The 14,944-nt window shown below is 43.9% G+C and overlaps 2 long non-coding RNA genes across 2 annotated transcripts in view; one reads left to right on the forward strand and one right to left on the reverse strand.

Moving 5' to 3' along the window:
* Window positions 1-14,944, forward strand: part of LOC118019341 — an 81,731-nt gene that overhangs the window by 42,465 nt on the left and 24,322 nt on the right. The window contains exon 5 of the long non-coding RNA XR_004681658.1: window positions 3,218-3,289. This is a non-coding gene — a long non-coding RNA (uncharacterized LOC118019341). The remainder of the gene's footprint in view (window positions 1-3,217; window positions 3,290-14,944) is intronic.
* Window positions 4,674-13,430, reverse strand: LOC118019342. The gene is made up of 3 exons (XR_004681659.1): window positions 13,374-13,430; window positions 12,215-12,379; window positions 4,674-4,860 (listed from the first exon to the last, which is right to left on the reverse strand). It is a non-coding gene; the product is annotated as an uncharacterized LOC118019342 (long non-coding RNA).

Genomic DNA, 14,944 nt, shown 5'->3' on the forward strand with positions numbered 1-14,944 from the left:
AAACAACGGAGTCCCTCCGTTCCCCAGCAGAGTTGAGATCCTCTCTGAGAACACTTCCTCGACTCTGGCCATCTCCTCCTTCAGAAGCTGGAAGAAGCCCATCGTTCCAAGATGAGGTGCTGAGAACCCACTGCTGCGCTCTTGACCACGTGGAGGCAGATTTTAAGGCTATCTGCTAGAAAAGAAGAACAGGACCTCCTGCTGAGAGAAAGTCTCCCAAATCGAGTTGGCTTTCTGGAAAACAACTGGATATGGTATTGGTCTTTATTACAGTTTCCACAGCCTTAAAAAAAAAAAAAAGTTGTTTATAAAACAAAAGCCGCATACAATTTGGTATGGTAACATTTTTTAGAGTTTTGTTTTTGCACAGCGGAAACCAGGGCTGATGTGGTCATGGTGGAAATGGAGCCAGTTCTGTTACCCCAAAGCACCTCTCCTAAAACACGAAACTGAGTAAGCCAGGGCTGGCCTTGCCAGGAACAGCCGGCATTGTCTGGCTCCTCGCAGAGACTTCCTGGACACAGTGCTCCGCCGGGCCGCCGCGCAGCAGCGAGCACGCCGCCCGCCCGGGCCCACGGCGCTCACGTTCGCGGGTGGAGAAAAGCTCCCCGGTGCCCTCCTTCCTTCCAGTCCCGTGCCAGTTCGTCACGGTCACGGCTTCCCGGACGGCGCTGTGGTACACACGGCTCTCGCCTCTCCTCTCCACTGCGAAGGCGTCCTGGGCAAACGGAGACACCTCTTGTTCTCTTGTTTGCAGTCCTTCAGTGCTTGGTCAGTGAAAGATGCCAAACGAAACATCCAAGTTTCCTGATGTTTTGAGCCAGATCATGTGAAAACTAAAGAAAATCCATGTTTGCTGGCTTGGAGAACAGGAGTGAGCAAACTACTTCTTAAGCTCAAAGGAAGCGATTTAGAAAAGAGCCAGACTCACGATGAGAAAGTAGAACGGGGAGGAATTCTATTAAAATTTGGGCATCGAGAGACCTCCTATAGTGACTGTGTCTCTACTTTCCATACAGCCAGAATAATTTATTTTCCCTCTTGCTGCCATTCTGTGGTGAAAAATTAAATTTAGTGCTGCAAGCAAAAATTGCAGGGAGGGGGCAGATTTCTTCTGGAAATTTTGGAGGCCACTGTACTATTTGGATAGTTTTTATACGTATATTTTCCTAGGAAATGAAAAATGGATACTTCATTTGTTTGATTCATTCAGTGGCATGGTGACTCAGGGCTGGACAAGAACAGACTAGGCTCCTGCCCTCAGGAGCTCACAGGTGATAAGTGGGGGAAATAGATAGTAAATTTGGAAACTCTGAAATGTATCATGTAATTTCTAACAGTGATAATGTTCTGAGGAAAAGTAAAACAGGGTAAGGAGATAGAAAATGAATAGGCAAGGTGGTCAGAGAAGGCCCCTGGGAAGAGAATATACTTAAAGGACTGAAGGACTGGCAGGAGAGAACCATGCACAGTTCTAGGGGAAGGGCATTGCAGGCAAGGCTGGTGGCTGAAGCTGAGTACAGGAGGGAAAATGGTGGTGGCTGAGATTGGAAGCTAGGCAGAGACCAGGGCAAATAGGCTCCTGTTTACCATGATAGGGAATACAGATGTTATTCCAAGAGTTATGGGAAGCCATTGATTGACTTTGTTTATTGTCAGCTTTTTTTCCTACCCAGTTCCAAAAAGAGAAAGAATTGCATCCATTCATTCAATAGTTATTCATCAAACACCAACCATATATCCAGCTGGGTCCAGTGCTTAAAAAGTTGTAACCTCTAGGGGTCCAGGTAGCCACAGCAGCTTGGGTCCTTTCCCCCCAATGTCCGCTGGCTGCCCGTGGCCTTCGCACCCCTGCCCTGGGCCACATGCTGGCCACAGGTGAGCTGCCCAGCACCACCCTGTGCCCCAAGAGGCGAAAGCAGGCCCAGGCTTGGCAGCTGGCCGTGGGGCTCGTGCAGGTTCCAGGTAGAGTGACACAGTCGTGCCTCCAGCACACTGATGCTACCCCTTTGACTTTAGAGGACATCAATTACACGTTCTTTACTCTTGACACTCTGTGGCAAGATTGACCCAGGAAAACTTGGTAAATTCCCACTTTATGAAAGACGTGGGCTTAGACGCTTTGGATCAAGCGGAGATTATCATGGCCATTGGAGGACGCATTTGGGTTTGAAATTCCTGATGGAGAAGCAGAGAAGTTCATGTGTCTACAAGAAATTGTAGATTACGTTGAGGATACGAAGGATGCACATGAATAAAATACCAGACTCCTCTTCTTCACTGAGAGAAGACTCAGAAGATACTGGCGAGTGTCTGCAAGTGAGAACGTGTTTTTGCATTATTGCTGACTTTGACAGTGTAATTCTGCTTAGACTTGTATTTAGATTGTCTAAGTGTTTTTGCCCTTTGAATATGAATCTAGAAAACCAAAAGGAAAAAAATAAGGTTGGGACCTCTGTCATCAAATGAGGGGATAATAAAATGATGTGGACAACCAGAACAAAAGTGGAATGAAGAAAATTCCAGAAGAGAGACAAAAATACTACCACTAATACTAATGAACTAGGAACACAAATTATAAATACTAATGCTGGTTAATAGTAGTGCTGTGCCCTAGGTACCATTCATATATTTTTTCACAATGACACAATGTCTTATGTACAATTATTATTATTCCCTGTAAATAGGAAACTGAGGTCACAAAAGCAAAGTAATAGCATAAGGTCAGAAATCAATTAGGCTCAGAAGCTAGGATTTGAATTCCTGTTTGTCTGATTCTAAAGCACAGGGTTTACTTAGAGGAAGGAGCTACTGTGACAAGTCAAGTTTGGGTAACTCAGCATGTGTGACGGTATCTCCCGGACTTGGGTCAGATTGGTTTGAGGTAGATACTCCAAAGTTAAATAAGTAGGGCACCATGAAGTTGGCTATGAAGATCTTTAAAAACCATTCCAAAACATTGCAAGGAGGACAGCCCACAAATGACCTTTTCCTTCATAAAACATGTTACGATTAATCTGTAATAATAGTGTTCTATTTGTTCCTCATTTTTCCCTGTCTCCCCTGCTGCATTGTAGCTGCCGTCAGGGCAAAAACCATGTCTGACTGTTCATCATTTTATCTGCAGAGCCTAGCACAGTGCCTAGAACACAGTAGGGACTCAATTAATATCTGTTGAATGAATTAATTAATTAAACGTCATTTCACTTCTTTCCAGGGCCTGCCTTGGCTGCCGTGTACCCCTCCAGACAGGATGCAGAGACAGCGGAGAGTATAATAAACAGCGGAGGTATTTTGCAATTCATGGCTGACCCATGCTGACCCTTTATTTAATTAAATCTTTCACTTGTGAATGAATCATTTCTTCCATTAATTAAAATAGGATACACATATGTCTCTGTAAAGTACGTGTCAAAAGAAAGCATTCCGCCTAAAATATACAGGAGTCGCTGACCACCGTGGCGAGTCATCCATCATAATCTGCTAAAAAGATCGGCTCTGGAATGAGAACGAGCACAATCATCTCTTATGCCCTCAAAAATATTAGTTGCAGCGTCGCAACCAATCTGTCAGCTCCTGTGTTAATATAAGGAGGAACGCAGAGTGGGAAGCCTGAGAGAAGCGTTTATTTTGGAGAGCAGAGCATGCGGTCCCAGCACTCCAGGGATGCCATCATCTCTAATAATTGCTTGGAGCTTGGCTCTCTGGAGACTTGTATCTTGATTGTTGGAGCTGGAAGGCAGCTGGGATTGCACCGTTTGCAAGGCTCCACATCCACTCCTTCGGTTCCTCTGGAAGCCAGAATGAGAGCCACAAGAAAGCGGACCATGTTTTTCAAGTGGCAAAAGCCAATTTGTGTTTCCATTCACCCTCCAGTCTCCCTCTGGAAGCAATGGGATGCAAAAATCTATTTGTGATCTTTAACTCCAGGAAACAGTGAGCATATCCTGCTATTGTTACAAATATTTTGCCTTGGAGCAAACTCTGCTCTGCCCAAACCCCGAAGGGCCTCGATGAAGTACCTAACCATGTTTAAACCTCACCACTGAGGCTTCTCCAGGCCAGATGAAAAGAAAGGAGGGATACAGCAGTAACTCAGCTTAGAAGTACCTCTGGTCCTCTAAAACAAGTTTTAAATATTTTGCAAGAATTCAAATGCAACAGTTTTTGAAAGAGTAAGAAATTGTGCAGCCTATTCCCTTAGTGAAGTGTCAGGCCCTGCAGGAGCAGAAATGATAAACACTCTCCCCACATATTTAGGAGGTTGTTTCAGAGGCCAAGCGATTGCTAAACCAGTCGTGGCAATCGAATGTGTTTTATTACCAGACTTTTATGTTGAATATTAACTGCACTTTTATTTTTTCCTTCACATGAATCCTAGAAGGCAGGCGCAGAAATGTTGTAGGAATGGTAAGGACATTTGTGATCACTGGGGTGATTTCCTGTGGTGGAAAAAGGCCCCTCCTGGGAAAGTGACTTGTCCAAAGCCCCAGGGCAGGTGAGCGGCAGGGCCAGGACTCTAAAGTATGTCTCCCATCTCATAGTCCTGGGCTCGCTCTCCTGCGTCTGTGCTGAGGGCCGAGTCACAGGTGACGGATTCCCCAGCACGTGCTAGGTACGCTGCCAGTGAATTGCTTAATGCTCTGATTCCAATGGTGTAAGAGATTCAGGATTAGTTGACAAATCTCTCAGGCACACGGAAAAAATCAATAGCTTTTCTTAGACTTCAAGTCCAAGTGATCTGGATTATCTCAGAGGTTAGTCTTAGTCACTGTTGTCTTTAAATTTTTGGTACTTTCTCCTGTTTTCAACACTTGTCTGATACTCATTGGCTTATCTCCTGGATCAAGATACAGGAAACTGAAAAGAAGAGGTAGGTGAGAGATTTAACATTTAGTAGAAATGGACAACAGCACTGCAGGATTCATGTTTCTGTTCTATTACCCTCATAGAGTAGTGAGTAAGACCATAGACTCCAGCCTCAAGTCGCCTGGGGTTCAAATGGGATCTTTGACATTTAGAAGATGTATAGTCCAAGATCACTGATCTTGGGCTTTTTCAATGGCTGAGCCTCAGTTTTCTTCTCTGCAAAATGGGAATTACAGTATCTACTTTGTAGGACTGTTGTGAGGATCAATTTAAAAATCTCTTGGAAATCCCATTGCTATGTGTCATTTTGTGACATGTATACATATGTAAACAGTAATATTAGAACATGAGCAATGAAAAAATTAGACCATTGATTTGCTTTATGTTGATGGAAGCCCTAATTAAAGGTCATTTTTGAGAGAAGAGCATCCTTATGCCGCGTGATGATGCTACTATGTCCTCTCTCTCTGCCCCCTCCCATGCCACCTCAGTTTAGATGCTCTGTGTCCCTTGTCTACCTGGTTGTAGCAGCCCCTGCTCTCCCTCCTCTTCCTCTTTTTTTTTTTTCCCATCTACAATCTCGTTCTTCTTGAGTAACTTCTGTAAAACACATATTTGGCCATAGCATACTCTAGCTTCCAAGCCTTCCATGAGTCCTGTGGCTCATAGGATAAAGCAGTACAGTCTGGTCCCAACCCATTATTCTAACTCATTTTACCAGCATCATCCCTACACCCTGCATTCTAACCAAACAGGACTACCCACTGTTGCCTGAACATCCCACACAATTATACACCTCTGTGCCTTTGCTCATGATGTGTTCTTGGCCTGAGATCTTCTTTCATCACTTTAGCACCTACTAAATTCCTGGTTATCCATCAAGGCCCAGCTTCAATTTCACCTCTCCAATTAATCCTTTCCTTACTCCACTCCCCTCTTGGCAAAATTAATTACTCCTTGCTTTGTGTTCGATGCTCCTTTGTTCTTATCTCACAAATAGCACTTACTCTATTAAGTTATATTTTGTTGTATATATTTCTGTCCCCAGCTAAACCTGGATTAGCAAACATTCAAAACCATTCCTTCTTTCCATGCCTTTGGTTCTTTTCCCTGCTGAGATCAGAGCTGCTTATAATCGGGTTTAACCAGTGCCCTGGGCAGCCCTCTACATCCATGAGAGTTGATACCAGTGTGAAATATATTTGCCAGTCTGCAGCTAAACTCTGACCTGCCCTGAGTGCAGGGCCATGTCTTACTTATCTCTCTACCTCTAGTAGCTGGTGCAATACCTAGTACTTAAGAAATGTTAAGTACACGAAGGTGAAGTATGACAGCACTGAACTATTAGATGTGAACTTGAAGGAACAAGGCTGGGCACCAAGAGCATGGAAGGGAGGCGTAGGCTGTTAGTATTACTCGACACCACACTTCATATCCTGGAGCCTGGGATAGGGAAACGTCAGTTCTGATTATGAAAGGAGCTCAGATGTGGGAAATTGTTGCAAAGTAACTCAAAACTGTCTTATACACACATACACATACAGACAGTCTTGTTTGGTAGAAAAGATGCCTCCCATACACAAGAAACTTTTAATACCATATGGAACTTATCAGCCATGTGGTAAGGTACTTATCTTCTTCATCCTTCTTCACCAAATATTTCCAAACAAGTCTTTGTATCCAATTTTATAGAAAAAAATATATCTCATTTTATAATGTAGGTTAGTTGGAAAGTGGGGAGATTCATTTTATAGAAATTAAAATTATTATTATTGTTCAGCAAACATTTACTGGATCTTTGCTATGTACCAGGCACTGACTTAACTGCTTAATATGTATTGTCTCATTTGGTCTATACAACAGTGCTGTGAGGTTGGTACCATGATTATTCCCATTTTGCAGATGAGGAAATTGAGCCTCAGGTTAAGTAAACTGCATAACATTTTACATCAAGTAAATAACAGAAGTGAGAGTCAAAACAAGATGTGCTAAATTTCAGAAACCATACTCTTAACCATCATGTTATATCTCATGAGAATACACATTTCATCCTGTAATAGTCAGCTTTTTCACAAGAATGCTGTCTAACAACCACCTCAAAGCTCAAGGGCTTAAAATGACAAGCATTTATCTCATGATCACAGGTCTGTAGATCAACTGTGATTCAGCTGAGTTAGGCTGAGCTCAGCTGGAAGGGTCTGTGGGTTCAGTTTATATTTGTTCCACATTTTTATTTTGGGGTCAAGGCTAAAGGGATAGTAGTTACTCAGGGCATCTTGTGGCAGGCAGTTCACTAGTGCACAAGATCAAAGTGAAACTGAGAAAACACATTTCAGGTAAGCGTCATGTCCACAAACATGTCATCTGCTAATCGCAGGGTCAAACCCAACATTAGTAGAGGAGGAAGGTGAAGGCCCATGATGGGATGGGGATTGGGGTAGATATTTACTGAATAAGAATACAGTGTATCACACAGTACTTTTATTTATTTATTTTTAAAATAAAGTCTAGAATACATAATCCTTTGCATTTGGGCAGGTATTATTTTATTTTTGTCCCTGTGCAAAGGTACAAAATGCCAAAGCTACTATTGAAGATTTTAGCCCTTCTATCCCTTATGCAGTTCTCTGCTGAGCACTAAAATGCGGGCTCTTGACCTCTTTAGAACAGAACCATTGTTGGCAGATCACAAATCCACACTATTCTTCACCTGACTGTTTGCCAAGTTCATAAAGGTGTTTATATTTTTTAAAAAACCTTGCAATAATTATATTGATTTTCTCAAGAGCAATGTATTTTCAGAAACCCAGAAGTTCTTGTGAACAGCTCTTATAAAGCATCATAGAATGAGGTCAAAGAGTTTTAGAGCAGCCTTCGAGGGCCCTTAGTTCAACCTCCTCATTTTACAGATGAAGAAACAAATAGTTTCAGTTTCAAACTTCCAATTATTGCATATAGTGGGCTACATTTTTTTTTTCTCATGTAAGAAAAGCAGTGAGAAAAAAAATCTAGGGTAACATTTACACGTCTTACTGCAACTGTAATTCTGTAGTGGGGACCTCCACTCAGTTTCTTTTATGAGAACCCTCCTAGGACCTACTAACTTTATCACTATAATCAACTTCCCTGATTGTCTATGAAAAACAAAAATCAAATCTTTCCCTTTCTCTTTATAATTTTTATAATCTCTATTTTCAGAGCCAGCAGAACAGGCTAAGAGACACCTGGTCCCCAGCTCCAGTGTCCTGAGGACATCTAGGCCTATTTTCCACAAGGGAGAGAGAAAGAGAGGCACCAAGCCTAGTTTTCCAGAAAGGGAATTATGAATATCTTTCCAGGCCAAATACGTTTGATATTTAGCTAATGTTCTCCCTGATTAAAACCATAGCTTTAGAATGGAGAATATGTTGGGGTGAGAGAGGGAGCAAGGATTAGAAAAATCTAGAGTGAAAAGTACAATTGATTACATAAATATCTTTGAATACTTTCTAGGAGCCTGGCCTGGTGTTCATTTCCAGGGTTATGATGTGACCAAGACAGAAAAGGGTCCTGTGCTCTTAATGCTTCCAGTCTAGCCTGGACATGTAACGAAAGAGTTAACAAAGCAAAAGAGCAGGGTGTCAGGAGGGTGTGTAAGGTAGAATATAATCTAATGTATATGGGGAGAAGCTGAGAGGTAGTCTGAGAAGGTCTCCCTGGGAACAGGATGTTTTCCCATAAGGGCCTTTGCGGGGGCTGAGGTAGAGAGTGTTCCAGGCAGAGGCGAGAACATGTGTAAAGGCCTAATGGAACGGAGAAGTAGTCAAAGAAGCTGAAGCTTTGCCAAGGAGGGGAGACTAATGGAAGACTGGGCAGGTAGTCAGGGCCTAGACTGTGGGCACCTTACAAGACAAGAGTAGAGTGTGGGACTTTATTACAAGGGCAAAGCCTTTGTAGTAGGAGAATGACATAATAATAGGATTTGCATTTGTCAAAGGAACACTTTGGCTGTATTTTCAAGAATAAATGAGAGAGGGGGAGAAAGAGAAAATTGGGGAATGTAAGAAAATGACACAAAGAACTAAATAAGAATCTAGAGCGAGTGCATCCCGATCTTCAGCCCAGGTTGGCTGTAGGTGACGCAGAGAGGACGGTTGGCACGCATGGGTACTTGTGTGCACATGTGCACATGTTCATGGATCCTCTCTTCTCCCTAAACTCGCCCACAGCTTCCAGATAGCCCAGCAATAGGATCCCTCCTTTGGGATTTGAGAATATCTCCAGAACATCCTGGTTAAAGGACAAGAACAGCTTTAGAGTTAAAGCTGGCAAACTGGACGCATATATTTGGCTCCCTTTCTCCTGGTAACCTACTAACACAGAAACAAAGAGGATGGAAAAGGGGAAAACAGCAAAACCTGGGGACAGAAATGCTGTCAGACTGGCAGCAAACCTAGCAGACTTGGTCAACCAAGCCGTGTGCTAAGCCTGCAGTGGGGAAACTCCAAAAGTGAAGCAGGAATTAGTGGCACCTGCTGTGTCTGAAAGTGAGAACGAAGGTGGGCCAGACACAGGAGGGTTAGGGGAGAGGGTCTAGAGGTAGGGAGGTGTCCCCTGAGCCCCCTGCCTCCTATGCCAGCAAGTTGAGTGACTCCTTCTTCACTGTAGTAAGTGACAGGTGAGATTCATTTTCGAGAGACAGTAAACGGGATTTCTGAGGCGGAGATGCTAGGCAGAGGTGAGGTATGGGAGGATGCTGTATCGACAACAGAAAGACTCAAGGAATATTGATGGCCCGACTGAATATTTGGGCTCCAGCCTTCTTCCCACACTCGGCTCCGAGAACATAGCAGTCAGGCATATACTTGCCAAGTAGGGGCCTGCAGAGTCTTCTCTGGACATCTGACCAGTCCAAGAGGAGAGGCCTAGGTTGAGGGTTCCCTAGCAAACAGTCTGGTCGTGTGACCCCCCCTCCCAGGGCCAGGTTGGAGCAGGTCAGAGGGTTCTGGAAGAGACCCCGAGAAGATGAAATCAATAGTTACTAATGTGTTTGAATGTATTGAGAGGCTTTTATGGAACTGGGGCAGAATTTGGGTTTGATAAGTGATAAGTATATTAAAAACCAAGCAAATGAAAAAACAAGTCATTCCAGGTGGGAAAAGTTTTGTGCAGGAAAGAAAAAGTACTCTTGGTATCCCATACGACTTAGCTGCCCATAGCGTTTATAGTCATGGTGATGTAAACACTGGATATCAATCTAATGGAATCACAACACCACTATATTGGGCAGATGGAATACTAGAAGTGTTTTGTGTGTGTGCGTGCCTGTGTGTGTTAGAGGTGGAATGTATCTATAGAGAGCTGAGTCGCCATCTTCCATGTTGGAAAACCAATAGATAATATCTATAATTGAAAAATCATGTAGCTACATAAATCTGTTATTTGGAAATTTACAGTTAAATATTAACAGAATCAGACGAGTTGAAAGAGGCTGCCTTTGAGAGCATGAAATGGAGGTGGGAAGCACTGCATGGCTTATTGACTTGCATTTTTCATATACATAAACCTACTTGACTCTTTCATATATGTGTATATATAATGTTAATGAAAATGAACAGTAAATTTAAAAAGGAAAGAAAAAAGTAGTCATGTTAATATATCCCATTATTAGCTTTTTTTTTTTTAAGATTTTATTTATTTATTTGAGACAGAGAGAATGAGAGAGACAGAGAGCACTTGAGAGGGGGAAGGGTCAGAGGGAGAAGCAGGCTCCCTGCCGAGCAGGGAGCCCGAAGCGGGACTCGATCCCGGGACTCCAGGATCATGACATGAGCCGAAGGCAGTCGCTTAACCAACTGAGCCACCCAGGCGCCCCCAATGGGGAAATTCTTTATGAAATCACTTAACATGGTGTGCATACTTGTCTGTTTGCATTCTTTTCTTACTCTTTTTTTTTTTTTTTTAAGATTTTTTTTATTTATTTGACACACAGAGAGAAAGCACAAGTAGGCAGAGAGGCAGGCAGAGAGAGAGGCAGAAGCAGGCTCTCCACTGAGCAGGGAGCCCGATGCGGGACTCGATCCCGGGACTCCAGGATCATGACCTGAGCCGAAGGCAGTCGCTTAACCAACTGAGCTACCCAGGCGCCCTTCCCATTATTAGCTTTTTAATAAAGCTTTCTCCTGGGTACTACCACAATACCAAGTATACATTCATGGCTTTACCTGGTATTATGGGTTAAATTGTGTTTCTCAAAGATGTTGAAGACCTAACCCAAAGTACCTCAGAATGTGATTGTATTTGGAGACTGGGTCTTTGTAGAGATAACCAAGTTAAAGCAAGAGTGGGACCTAATCCAATATGACTGACATCCTTATAAAAAGGGGAAATTTGGACACAGAGACAGACACACACAGGGAGAATGCCATGTGAAGATGAAGGTGGAGATCAAGCAATGTACCTACAAGCCAAGGAGAGCCAAAGACTGACAGCAAACCATCAGAAGCTTGACACCTTGATCTTGGACTTCCAGCGTCCAGTAATGTGCAACAACACACTGTTGTCCGAGACTTGCAGTCTGTGGCCCGTTGTTATGGTGGGCCCTCAGGAGCTCATACACATGGTATGCGATGGCTCACTTACGTGCACTCTGTAAAGTAAAGGACCGTGTCTCTGACTCTTCCTCTGGAGGAAGAAGAAAAGGAAGAGAGGAAACAAAAGGACGAAGGGGAGAAGAGAAGGACCAAAATGTGCCTAGATTGACCTTGACTCCAGAGGGGGAAAAAGCTGCCTTTGTGCAAGATGGGTTTTACTTCTGCCTTTAATTCTTTTATTATTTTTAAAAATTTTTATTTATTTATTTTGAGATTTTATTTATTTATTTGACAGAGAGAGAGAGAGAGCACAAACAGGCAGAGGGGCCAGGAGAGGGAGAGGGAGAAGCAGGCTCCCCGCTGAGCAGGGAGTCTGATTCAGGCTCCATCCCAGGATCTCGGGATCATGACCTGAGCTGAAGGCAGGCAATTAACCGACTGAGCCACCCAGACGGCCCTTTAATTCTTTTATAACTGGAACATATGTATGCACTATGTTTGTAGTTGAAAAGTAAGTAGATAAAACATATACATATACCAAAAAAAAAAAAAAAATGGAAAAGACAACTCTTCAATTCTTCAAAATCTCCAAATGTGAGAATAACTAATTGATGATGTTGAAGTTTAATAAATGGCATTGAGGTTAATAAAGAATAAAAATATTGTATTTTAATTTGTTCCTTTTCCCTAACAAAGTAGGATAACTGTTTTTGGGCAGGCTGGGCTCTGTCTGACTTCTCCCTGGGAACACACAGAGTCAGGGAGACACTGACCTGGGGTAGTCCTTCTTGGACTTGCTTGGAACATTTAGGAAATTTTCCAGGATTGGTCCTTGACGGATATAGGAAGTAAGGTAATAGCTACCATTGTCCAGGTTCCAGTACATGATACATAAACCACACGCAGCCTCTCTGGTTCACCAGGTTAAAAGTTATTACCTGAAATCAATTGAAATAAAAAGAGTCACATCTGCCATGGTACACAATTCGCTTCTCCAGACGGCTTTGGCCTGCGCTACGGGACACACACACACACACACACACACACACACACACGGAGACACACACTTACTCACTTTGGGAGAGCAGAGGCAGCTGCAGAAGCCAAAAACCTCCCCAGTCCTAATTAAACTCTCCAAGTTTCCAGGCAACACAGCCAAGGAAAAAAATCATTTCCAAGCCGAAGAGCCCCGGCCCCCAGCCTCCACCCCAGCAAAGGAAACGGGTCATTTGGTTTAATCAGCCCACGTGCACATTCTCTCTCCCCAGGTTGCCAAGAAGGGGCCTGTACCTAGCAGAGGTATTTGTGTAATCAAAGCTTCTGGAACTTTCCCTGCCAAGGCTACCAATGTGAATAGGCTCCTGAGGTAAAAATGTTCCCCCTGCTGGGGACGGCGCCCTTGAAGTCTACATCAAAATCAAGCCAGGGTCACAGCTGTTAAGGCAGCCCACCGTGGAAAACTTGCAAGAAATCCCAGCCTGTCCTACTCTTTTGCCTCAAGTCTAGAGGAAACAGGCCGCAACTGCAAGTGAGAAAGAGAGGAGCGATGGGGGGGGGGGGGGGGGGGAAGGGGGAAAGGGGGGGGGGGGGGGGGGGGGGGGGTGGAGAAGGAGAAAGAGAGAGAGAGGACAGAGGAGAGAGAGAATCTGCTTTCGAAAAGGCAACACTTCTAACTAGTACTTTGGGGTGGAAGGACAAAGCCACTCCGGAACTTTGCCCCCTTCACCAAGGCAACCTCACCCCAGTCGCGCTCACTCATTCCTCCCCTGTGAGCTGGGGGTCGCAGGTTGGCCGAGATCCACTAGGTGGCAGCAGATTAACTCTTCCAATGCCAGAATGGGCACAGCGCCGACCGGAATTGGGTCTGAAAACTTTGCATCTGGTCATTTCCCTCAAAGGAAGGGAAAAACAAATGGCTTTTTCTGTACTTACGGATCCTTGGCATGCAGCATAGATATTGGAGGAAATCCTCTGAAGGGAAGATTGCTTCCTGGTCACCCATTCACGTGGTGGCTCGAGGCTGGGTGAAATGCGATTGTGTATGCGCCAGGTTTCATGATTTCAGTGACACTTGGTTCACAAGTGGCTCGAGGGACTAAAAGATCCTTTGAGAAATTTATGCTCACCTTCAATTCACTTCAACAAATACTAAATACAGTGAGAAAGGAGTGCATTCCATTTCCCCCCGCTGATGGCCAGGGCCTCTGCCCTTGAGGATTGTGGGGACCACAGGCATTAGATGAGGAGTATTCTCATAGTTAACCACCTTGGATGAGTAAAGGAAAGGAGACTCAAGTTTGCTATCCACAAAAAGGAAAGACTTAAGTAAGTCTTAAGGAAAAATAGTCTCCTGAAGATCATTTTACATCGCAACTTCTCTGATATGGGCAGCCTTATGTTTTTAGGGCGAGCAAGCCCTAAAATATGGAATCCATCAGAAAGAAACTTAGCCGGCAGGGGTTAAGAATGCTTGCTGTTCGGATGACAAGGAAAACAAATCATTCTCCTGGGTATTCTAGCCTCTGTAAAGCACCCCCTCAATTCTGCCTATTAAACTTTTGCCACAAATATAAAAATACCATGGTGTTGATTGGAGGAGCAGGGCGGGAAGGTGAAATTGATTTACTTTAGAAAGGGGGGAGAGTGTCACCAGCCACAGGAGAAATCAATTCAGAAATGGGGAAGGGAGCTGGGGGTGGAGGACAAGTGCTCTTGCAGCTGGGTTTAGGAGAGATTGGAAGCATACAGGGAGAAGGGGGAAAGAAGGAGGAGGGCACCGTATGTGTATGATATATATGACTAGAGAGGGATGGGGAAAGGCAATTTTAAGAGGTTTTGCTGTGCATTTGGGATTCTCTTTGATACGCTTCAAGAGAGCTCGGAGAAGATTAAAGTTGCCTTACAATGATTCTTATTTCTTGGACTGGAAGGCTGCCGAGGCCACGAGCAAAGCACCATCCGGGTCACCAACCCCTTCCTTTTCCTACATGTCTAACTGGTGGGACAGTATCCAGGTTGTAATTTCTTTCAGGAAAAGTCATCCCAGGATCTCCAGTAGATTATACAAAATTAAAGTTTTGTTTTTAATTTTTATTGTTGTGTTAACCACCATACATTACATCATTAGTTTTTAATGTAGCGTTCCATGATTCATTGTTTGCGTATAACACCCAGTGCTCCATGCAGAACGTGCCCTCCTCAATACCCATCACCAGGCTAACCCATCCTCCCCCCCTCCCCTCTGGAACCCTCAGTTTATTTTTCAGAGTCCATTGTCTCTCATGGTTCGTCTCCCCCTCTGATTTCCCCCCTTCATTCTTCCCCTCCTGCTATCTTCTTCTTCTTTTTTTTTTTTTAACATATATTGTATTATTTGTTTCAGAGGTACAGGTCTGTGATTCAACAGTCTTGCACAGTTCACAGCGCTCACCATAGCACATACCCTCCCCAATGTCTATCACCCAGCCACCCCATCCCTCCCACCCCCCACCACTCCAGCAACC

This window comes from Mirounga leonina, unplaced genomic scaffold, assembly GCF_011800145.1.
Source record: "Mirounga leonina isolate KUSES-001 unplaced genomic scaffold, KU_Mleo_1.0 Mir_173, whole genome shotgun sequence".
NCBI classification, from domain to species: domain Eukaryota; kingdom Metazoa; phylum Chordata; class Mammalia; order Carnivora; family Phocidae; genus Mirounga; species Mirounga leonina.